General features: G+C 34.8%; 2 pseudogenes; both read left to right on the plus strand.

The window, feature by feature from the left end:
• The first annotated feature begins 249 nt into the window (after window positions 1–249).
• Window positions 250–1,150, plus strand: LOC146908696 (uncharacterized; annotated as a pseudogene).
• A 4,841-nt stretch (window positions 1,151–5,991) lies between these two features.
• Window positions 5,992–7,395, plus strand: LOC146908697 (uncharacterized; annotated as a pseudogene).
• The last annotated feature ends 2,773 nt before the right edge of the window (window positions 7,396–10,168 follow it).

The raw sequence follows: 10,168 nt of genomic DNA on the forward strand, positions 1-10,168 counted from the left end.
GTCGGACACATGACACATCTTCGAACAGTTGTGTTGATGCTAGCGTGTATTTTAGGAGATAAACTCAAATAAATCAATCCAAAGAAGACCTAATATTGTTACATGGCTGTGTTGGTATGGTAACATGGTTCTGTTGCTTTGTCCTTGGATTAAAGACTTTACTGAATTTTAAATGGAGTTATTGTCTATACTTTTTTGCAGGTAAAGACTTTACGGCATTCAGTTTCTCCACCAGTTAGTCACTTAGCAATGAGGAAGGTAAATTGGGCAAATTTAGAAGAACTTCCTCTTAGTTTGGTTCTTGATAAGTTGGAAAAACACATAGATCATGTTAGGTTTGGCGTGGTCTGCAAGACATGGCTATCAATTGCAAAGCTTAACCATAAAAATCATCAATTTAGGATTAATGTGCCACCTATGTTGATGATCCTCTCAGACAATGAAAACAGATCCTTGTATAGCATTCTAAATCCCAAAGAGTACCCCATTCAATTTTCGTCTCATATGATAATTAAAAAGTGTCGGGGATCTTCATTTGGTTGGCATTCATTAGTAGACGATAATGATGTCATTACTCTAGTCAATCCTTTTAAGTGCAGTATACCTCCCATTAGTCTGCCACCTCTCGAGTCTGTCTCCATGGTTACCTTGTCTGCTGACCCAATTACAAGCCCAAGTGATTATGTGGTTGCAGCGATTTGCAATTTTAGTTCTCTCGCTATCATAAGAGCAAGTCAATCATTTTGGATTCGTGTAGACACAAATGAATTTTCTTTCACTAATGCTGTGTTTTACAAAGGCCTAGTATTTGCTCATAGCCGAGGAGAAACCATTGTATCCTTTTAAGTTCAACAATCCTCCTTATGTTGACTCATATGACCCTAATTTTACTTACTATGAGAAGATAGCTAGTACTCCGAATATTTTTCCAAACCAATGTTATTCTAGACGTGCTTGTTTCGTGAAATCATTGACCGGAGACAAATGGATGGTGAGAAAATGTTTAATCGACGAGGATTCATACAAACTTCACGTTTACAAATTGGATCTGGATGTGCAAAGTGGAAAACTTGAACAAATGAACATGCTTGAGAGTTTGGAAAACAACATTTTATTTATCGGATATGGAGGTGATTCAAGCATCATATAAGGGAGGGGAGTATAAATTTTATTTTTCAAGGGAGGGGAGTGTATATTTTAACATAAGAGGGGAGGGGAGTGTAATTCAAGCATCTTTGAGGGGAGGGGAGGGGAGTGTAATTTACTCTTAAAAAAATTAATAAGAAGGATTTTACTATCCTTCGCACAACAATAAGTATTTCAGTTTCTATCAAAAATAAATATCAATTCATAAAGACTCGTGCGATATTAGAACCGTTCAACAAATATTATTGTTTTAAGTATAGAAAAGTCGTCGTGACCAATTTAAAATTTTATTTAAGATACATACTAATTTAAAATTCACATTTAATTCATGTTTTGTTAAAGAGTTCATTTTTGTTTTTGGGAGGGATTCTTATAATATTTTAAACATTCATGCAAAAATTCATTCAAAATTTTGAATGATACACTGTTGATTTAAAAGTAGGTACCAAAAGTGGTGATGTAAAACTTTTAGAAGGGAAAAAGTCGAAAGAAAATTTTAGGGGAACTAAAGCTAAAAGTTTGAATTTAGGGACTAAAAACTTATTTAACCATATATTTATATTTAGGTGTAAACAAAACTTTAAACCATTTTATTTACAAATTAATTATTCTTTATTGTATAAAAAAATACAAAGTTTAGGTGTAACATATTTTCTCTTCCAATTTTAGTTAGCATTTGCCTATTTTTATATTATATCATTTTTTAGCAATTGAATAACTTAATTTATCACTCTAAAAAAACTTAATTTATCAAATAATCAGATAAAATTTTACACTTATCAAATAATCAGATTTTGGACCGTAGAAGAAGGACACGTAAATATAAAGAGAAATACACGGTAGAAGGACATGTAAATATAAAGAGAAATAAACGGTTTTAGACTAGGTTTTTCACTTTCAATTTTACCCTTAAATAAATTTGACTAAAGAATGTTATTTTGTTAATATCATGAAAAAATATAAGTATAGTTTGTTACAATATGAAAATGCAAAATATCTATTATCTATAGTTATAATTTTATTCAAAATCAAAATAATTTTAAACAAAATTTCATAAAAGATATTGTTTAAAATTTACACGCAGCAGAACAATAAAAAGATTAGATAGGCGAACATGAAGTGTCGGTCCAAACACTAGTTAGTTGATAAAAAAAAAAAAAACATTAAATTGTAAACGCAAGCGCAAGCCCAAACCCAAGTAATTAAACCCTAAAACAACAAATAAAAGCTCAGCGAAGAGTAAAACCTTTTATGCATCCACGATTAAAAGGTTTCTCACCAATTCAGGTTTCGTTTCTTTCTTCGTCTTTTCATTCTCCACAAATGGGTTGGATTTTTATTTTTCTATTTATTGCATCCATTATCATAAAGTTTTTTTTTTCTTCTTTCTCTCAATTACATATTGTTTTTGTTCTTTTTAATTTGTCTGCTTTTCAGTAATACCAAGGCACCCTGTATGGATAAACTTAACAATTAAACACTTATAGCATAAACACTTATCATTATAAATGTTTATGTAGAAACTATTTTTATAAGGAAAGATAAAATAGAGTCAAATTGTTTCTATGTAAGTTATAACTTGTTCGTGTAAGTTATTTTTTGAGAGCCTATGGATTATACACCAAGTTTCAACGAAGGGAAGGGGAGGGGAGGGGACAAGTACATGTCTACTTTAATATGGCAATATGGCTTGTTTGGTTAAAAACAACTTCATTTGCAGCTTATTGGTTTAAAAAAAAAAAAACTTCATTTGCAGCTTATAACATAAACGCTTATTATGATAAGCAGTTTTGTATAATCTCTATAATAAAAATAAAATAAAGTTTTTTTTTTTTTCATCTAAGATATGAGTTATTCCCCTAAGTTATTTTTAAGATCTACGTAAATAAGCTGAAAACATGTCATAAATGTTAGATGCAATAAGAACTATAGAGAAAGCAAGTAACAGTTATGGGAATGACTTGTTTATTCAATATGAAAGTGCAGCAAAATAAATAGAAGCAAAAAACAAACGTGTTGTAACAAGCTACAGCCCACGTTCTAGCTAAAAATAAGGAAACAAACTTGACTAACAAACTTGACTAAATCAACTAACAAACAATGCTAAAGACTAGGACTCTTTTGACTAAGCCTTATCATTCCCTCCCTTGAACTAGACTGCATTTGCAGCTAGTTAACTTCTGAAAAATCACAGACTCCAAGCTTCCATCTCAGCTCCCGAAATGACTCCAATTTTAGCGGTTTGGTTAGGATGTCTGCTAACTGATGCCTTGTACCACAAAACTGAAGTTGTACAACTCCATCATTCACAAGCTCCCTTAAGAAATGATAGCGCACATCAATGTGCTTGCTCTTGCCATGCATCACCGGGTTCCTCGACAACTTAATTGTTGAGCTGTTGTCACAAAAGATGACAGTACTTTCACTGCCCTTGTAGCCTATCTTCTTCAGCACCCTTTGCATCCATATTGCCTGACAAGTACTTCCAGCAGCTGCTACAAATTCAGCTTCTGTCGTGCTCAACGTTACTATCGGTTGCTTCCGAGAAGACCAAGCTACTGCAGCTCCACTTAACATAAAAACATAACCTGAAGTACTTCTTCTATCCTCCGCCGATCCAGCATAATCACTATCAGTAAATCCAATCAATTCACAATTTCCTTCCTTTTTGTAAAGAATGCCAAACTTTGTTGTACCTTGCAAGTAACGTAAAATTCTCTTCGCTGCCGAATAATGAACTTCTGTAGGTCTTGACATATACCTGCTCAATAAGCTAACCGCATACATTATGTCTGGCCTCGTAGCAGTCAAGTACATCAAGCTTCCAATCAGCTGCTTGAAAAATGAACCATCCATCTCAACACCATTTTCATCTTTGGAGATTTTAAATCCTGGCACCATTGGATTTTCAACAGGATTGTTATGCTCCATTCCAAATCTTCTCAACACTTCTGTCACATACTTCGTTTGACTGATGAAAACACCGCCATCAAATTGGACTACCTCAATACCAAGAAAATACCTCATCTTACCCAAGTCTGACATATCAAATTCCTTCATCATGGACTCTTTGAATTCAGACATCATTTTTTCATCATTTCCGGTGTAAATTAAATCATCAACATATAAGCTAATGATCAAATGTTTACCTTGTTTGACTTTGGTAAACAAAGTTTGCTCGTTGTCCTCCTTCTCAAAGCCTTCCTTTCTAAAGTATGATTCAATTCGGCTGAACCATGCTCGTGGTGCCTGCTTAAGTCCGTACAAAGCTTTGTTAAGCTTATATACCTTATGCTCCTCATTCTTTATTTCATAACCCCTTGGCTGCTCCACGTATACATTCTCAGCTAACTTCCCATGAAGAAAGGCTGACTTCACGTCCAGCTGAAATACACACCAACCTCTTTGTGCAGCAAGTGCCAAAATCATTCGAACCGTGTCCATACGAGCTACAGGAGCGTACACTTCTTCATAATCAACTCCATATTCCTGAGCATACCCTTTGGCGACCAAGCGAGCCTTGTATTTTTCTACTTCTCCCAGCTCATTCAACTTTGTTTTGTACACCCATTTGACTCCTATTTTTCTCGCTTCTTTCGGCAGCTCCGTGAGATCCCACGTTCCATTCTTCTCAATTGATTTCATTTCTGCATCCATCGCTGCCCTCCATTTCACTTCCTTTACTGCTTCGTCAAATGAAGTAGGATCAGAACGAACGGCATGAGCAACCAAGACTAACTGAGTTTGTACCTCTTCATCGGAAAGACCTTCACCAGAAACATAATCATTCATCCACCCAGGTGCTCTTCTATTTCGGCGTTCTGTCACGGGAGAAGCTGCATTTTCATCTTCATTATCATCAGTTGCATTTTCTTCTTCATTACCATCAGCTGCATTTTCTTCTTCATTACCATCACTCGATTCCTCCCTTTCTTCTCTTTCCTCATCTTCCCATTCCATATCAAACGTGTTATCTTCTTCTGAGCTCTTCTCCCAATTCCATTGCCCATTTTCTTCAAAGACGACATCCCGACTGATAATAATCCTCTTGGAGGTAGGATCATAAAGTCGGTATGCCTTTGATTCTTCACTTACACCAAAAAGAACACAACAAAGACTTTTATCTTCAAGCTTTGTTCGTCGAGCATCTGGCACATGTGCATATGCTATACAACCAAAGACTCTCAAGTGCCCGATTGAAGGCTTCACCCCACACCAAGCTTCCACTGGTGTCATTTCCTTTACTGATGATGTTGGACATCTATTAAGAACATAGAATGCCCAGTTTACCGCCTCTGCCCAGAATTTTCTTGGAACATTTTTCTCAACCAATAAGCTCCTCACCATATTCATCACGGTTCTATTCTTCCTCTCGGCGACTCCGTTTTGCTGTGGTGTATATGCAGCAGTTAATTGCCTCTTGATTCCATTCATTTTACAATATTCCTTGAATTCATTTGATGTGAATTCACCTCCACGATCCGTTCTTAGACATTTAATGGACAAGTCAGTTTCTTTTTCAACAAGAGCTTTAAATAGCTTAAAGGTAGTGAATGCATCTGACTTATAAGCAAGAAAATACACCCATGCCTTCCTACTATAGTCATCAATAAAGCAAATGAAGTACCTTTTGTTACCCTCTGAAAACGGAGAAATCGGACCGCAAATATCAGCATGAACAAGTTCCAACTTTTCTGATGCTCTCCATGTGCTTCTCCTTGAGATTACATCACGATGTTGCTTCCCTTTCAAGCAATTTGTGCACACAATTTCACCCTCAGAGAAACTTGGCAAGCCTCTCACCATGCCTTTTGTTTGCAAAGTCTTCAGGCCTTTGTAGCTGAGATGACCGAATCTTTGGTGCCAAACCCTTTTCTTGCAGCTGCCCAACACTGAGAAGATTATTCTTCAAACCGGGCACATAATATACATCTCGTACAAGGTAACTTACTCCTTTTACATTCAATCGAACACTTCCTTTTCCAACAACGTTCATGCTTGCATAATTCCCCAATCGAACCACCTTGTTGAACCCTTCTTCTAACTCACAGAAAAGTGATGAATCACCACACATGTGATTGCTGCACCCAGAGTCAATATACCACAGAACATCTCGATCACCTCCGAACGTGTCTTCATACGCCATTAGCACCATCTCTTCAGATTCCTCCAAATCAGCATAATTTGCTTGGCACTCGTACTGGAAGTGCAAACAGACTATGTTAGGTTCGGTGTTGTGTGTAAGAATTGGCTATCAATTGCAAAGCTTAACCATAAAAATCATCAATTTAGGATTAATGTACTGCCTATGCTGATGACCCTCACAAAAAAATTGTCGCATATACATACAATATCACAGACAAAGAAGATATCATTGTATAATATCCTAAGTAAGAAAGAGTACCCTATTGAATTCTCCCATCCTTCCATCAATAAAATGAAATTGTTTTTGGGCTGTAGCCATGGTTGGCTTGCATTGGTGGATGATAACGATGTCATTACTCTAGTGAATCCTTTTAAGTGTAGTATTCCTCCTATTAGTCTGCCACCTCTCGAATCTCTCAAAAAGGTTACCTTGTCTGCTGACCCCATGACAAATCCAAGTGATTATGTGGTTGCAGCAATTCACAAGTTTGTTTATCTCGTTTTCAAAAGAGCAAGCCAATCATTTTGGATTCGTGTAGACACAAATGAATTTTTTTTCACTAATGTTGTATTTTATAAAGGCTTGGTATTTGCTGATAGCAACAGAGACACCATTGTATCCTTAAAGCTAAACAATCCTCCTTCTGATGACTCAATTGATCGTAATTTTTCCTACTATGAGAAGATGGCTAGTACTCCATATATGATTCCAAAACTACGTTGTTATGATGGACCTGCTTATTTTGTGAAATCATTGACCGGAGACATATGGTTGATGAGAAGATGCTTAATCGACGGGTTTTCTATCAAAATGCACGTTTTCAAATTGGAACTGAATGCTAGAGTGGAAAACTTGAACAAATGAACAAACTTGAGAGTTTGGAAGACAACATTTTATTTGTCGGAAGTGTTGGTGATTCAATTTCTGTGTCAGCCTCTTGTTTCTCCACATTGGAAAAGGATTCGATTTATATGAATGATCATATGGATTCAGGGTTAAGAATCTATAATGTGAAGGATGGAAGTTATCGCAATCAATTCTTACCGCTTTCCTTCGAGTGGATGCATCATTTCTGGGTTCTGCCACAATGTCAATGGGATTGATCTCGGTTCATATTTATGTTAGATATTTTAATTAATGATCCATTCAATTTTTTTTTTAAAAATTATTAGTTATTCATGTTCCTTTATCAATGATAATGACAAAGATATTGTATTGTATCGTTTTATGCATAATTTGATTCATCATCAAGTTAGGTATTCATGTTCAGCTAACTGAATGAATATTAAGTTTGGATTCATCATTTGTTTGCTTTTTGTTTCCACGTGTAACGGCTGTTCTGATTTGATTGTGATTGTCATGGTGGAGTATTGATGCTTACTAAACATCTGTGATGAAGCTAGAAGCTTTATCAATGTCTTACAAAGTTCGAGGTTGTAAACTGTGGTCTGGGTTGCGGGCATTGCGGTTGTTACAGTGTAAATTTATACATGATCTGTTGCGGCTTTGCGGCGTTCCAGTTCATATTAATAATAACATTGTCGTGTTGCACAAGTACAAATGTATTATTTTCTGCACATAGGAAAATAATCATATGATCTAGATATACAGATTAAGATTCTAGCGAGACTACAGAAATGTCAACATGTGTATTCTTGTGAGACTAACTAACACCTTATTTGTTCACTTACAATTGTATGATATATGTGAATATAGTTTATGGTATTTGAAACTCTTGGCTAAGATGATTACCGTGTATTAGGATCATCTATAGCATAGCCCAATGCACAATGATTTTTTACTAAAAATAGAGCAAAAAATATATGAAAGGAACATAAGAATTCGTACATTGTCACCTTAAAAAACACACAGTGAGTAATAATTTTGAACCTCATTATTTTATTTTTTTTAGGCAATTTAGAACCTCGTTATGATGCTAGAGTTTTCTCATTGCATGCTATAGTTTAGAAGATTAAAAATGTGAGCAAGTTTGAGGGGCCTATTGAGCAACCATGTAACGCATTTAAGTTTATAACAACAAGAGTTGAAAAAGATAGAGTCTTATGTGGCAAGTAAAGAGGGTAAAGCCAAGAACGTTCATTTGCCTTTACAAGTACTCCCTCCGTTTTAAAATGAGTGTCGTTTTAGGTGTTTACACACATATTAAGAAATGCAATGATTAAGAGAAAGAGAATGATTATTTTACCAAATTATCCTTATTAACTATTGGTTAGTTTTAAAAGTAATACTTTGAAAGTAGTGTGCAGAGTATTAATTGGAGGGTACAATTGAAAAGAAAAAGTTATTATTGCATTGGAAACTGAAAGCGACACTCAGTTTGAAACAAATTTTTTTGGCTAAAGCGACACACATTTTGAAACGGAGGGAGTATAAGAAAAAATTATAAATAAATTTGAAAAGAAAGTGATGATAAGATAACTCCTTAACAAACACACAGAAGAAAGGACAGTCGTTTAAGATAAAACCATGTTGTTGAGACTCAGGGGTGGCGGCGGCAGCCCATAGCACCATTTTATTAGGGGCATCAAAATTATTATTTTTGTTTTGATTAATTATATAGAAAATATCTTTTTAGATAACTTTGATTATAAATAAATCTTGTCCAACAAAAAATAAAAGGAAAAAAATTAGAATAATTAAAAGGACACAATTTTTTTCTTTCTCCTAGAGCACCAAAAATTTTAAGACCGACCCTGTTTAGACTTATTATAGCCTCATATAATTTCTTTACAAAAGCTTACTATCCAGATTTATACCTCACACGTCTTTGATTCAATTTTTATTTATTTTTTACTTAAAATTGGCCTTTTTTATTTATATATTTCACAGAATTTTAATATTAAAATTAATACTTTCACAACGTGCGGGAAATTATCTAGTATCTATGATTTAGCCAATTTATAGTCGACTTAAGACTTAATCATCACACTTGAACCTAACAATCTCTCCCTTAAGTTTGAGTCTCATGCATTCTATAATTGATCAAACAATAAGATTCCACTTTTGATCCCCCACTAGGTTGAACCTGAGCTCTGCAGATACCAATTTTTGAAGAGTTCGGGAGAGCGCCGGAAGCAACAACAAATTGATGATCCTAGACCACAAAAGAAAGAGATAAAAGTACAACAAAACTTTATGGCATTAGGTATATGAATCATATCTCTCTTATATATTTAACATTTAGTCAATTCATAGTCGATATGAGACTTAACAACTCACGTAAATCCAATAGCAGAACCATGTAGGATTCTACCTCCATCTTCTTGTCTTTCTCATCAATACTACAAGAAACTTCTTGACTTTTAGTGACATAAAAAATAGTAGGTAAATATCATTTTGCCGAAGGTATAACCACAAATACCTATACCGATGGTCTAGTCAATAATTTGCTATCCATATATGGATTTTCTCCGTAATTATATCCTATAGTGACAAATTTTCGTACGTCGGACAAAACAATTTCATTTTACTTACGAAGTTTAGCAATAGGTATAGAGCCTAATCAGAACATACCAATGTCTTTACTTACGGCTCTTTTTCGCCACTACAAACTTTAGCAACACCTAATATTTCGTTAGTATATATACTTGATGTCATTTTCAAATTCCTTTCCCCTTAACATATAGAAAGAACAAAATGATCACAATTTAACCAAACACAAATCAACAAAATTACCCCATTTCGTTCAAAATCCAAGCCAAATCAGAAAACAAGCTCAACATCAAACCTAATTCTGCCAAATTTCACAAATTGATAAGAAGGATTTTACTATCCTTCGCGCAACAATAAAGTATTTCAGTTTCTATCAGAAATAAATATCAAATTCACAAAGAAGACTTGTGCCTGTGAAGCCCC

Source organism: Medicago sativa, chromosome 7 (assembly GCF_051527215.1).
Source record: "Medicago sativa cultivar Bolivia chromosome 7, Bolivia_mono, whole genome shotgun sequence".
Classification (NCBI taxonomy): Eukaryota; Viridiplantae; Streptophyta; class Magnoliopsida; order Fabales; family Fabaceae; genus Medicago; species Medicago sativa.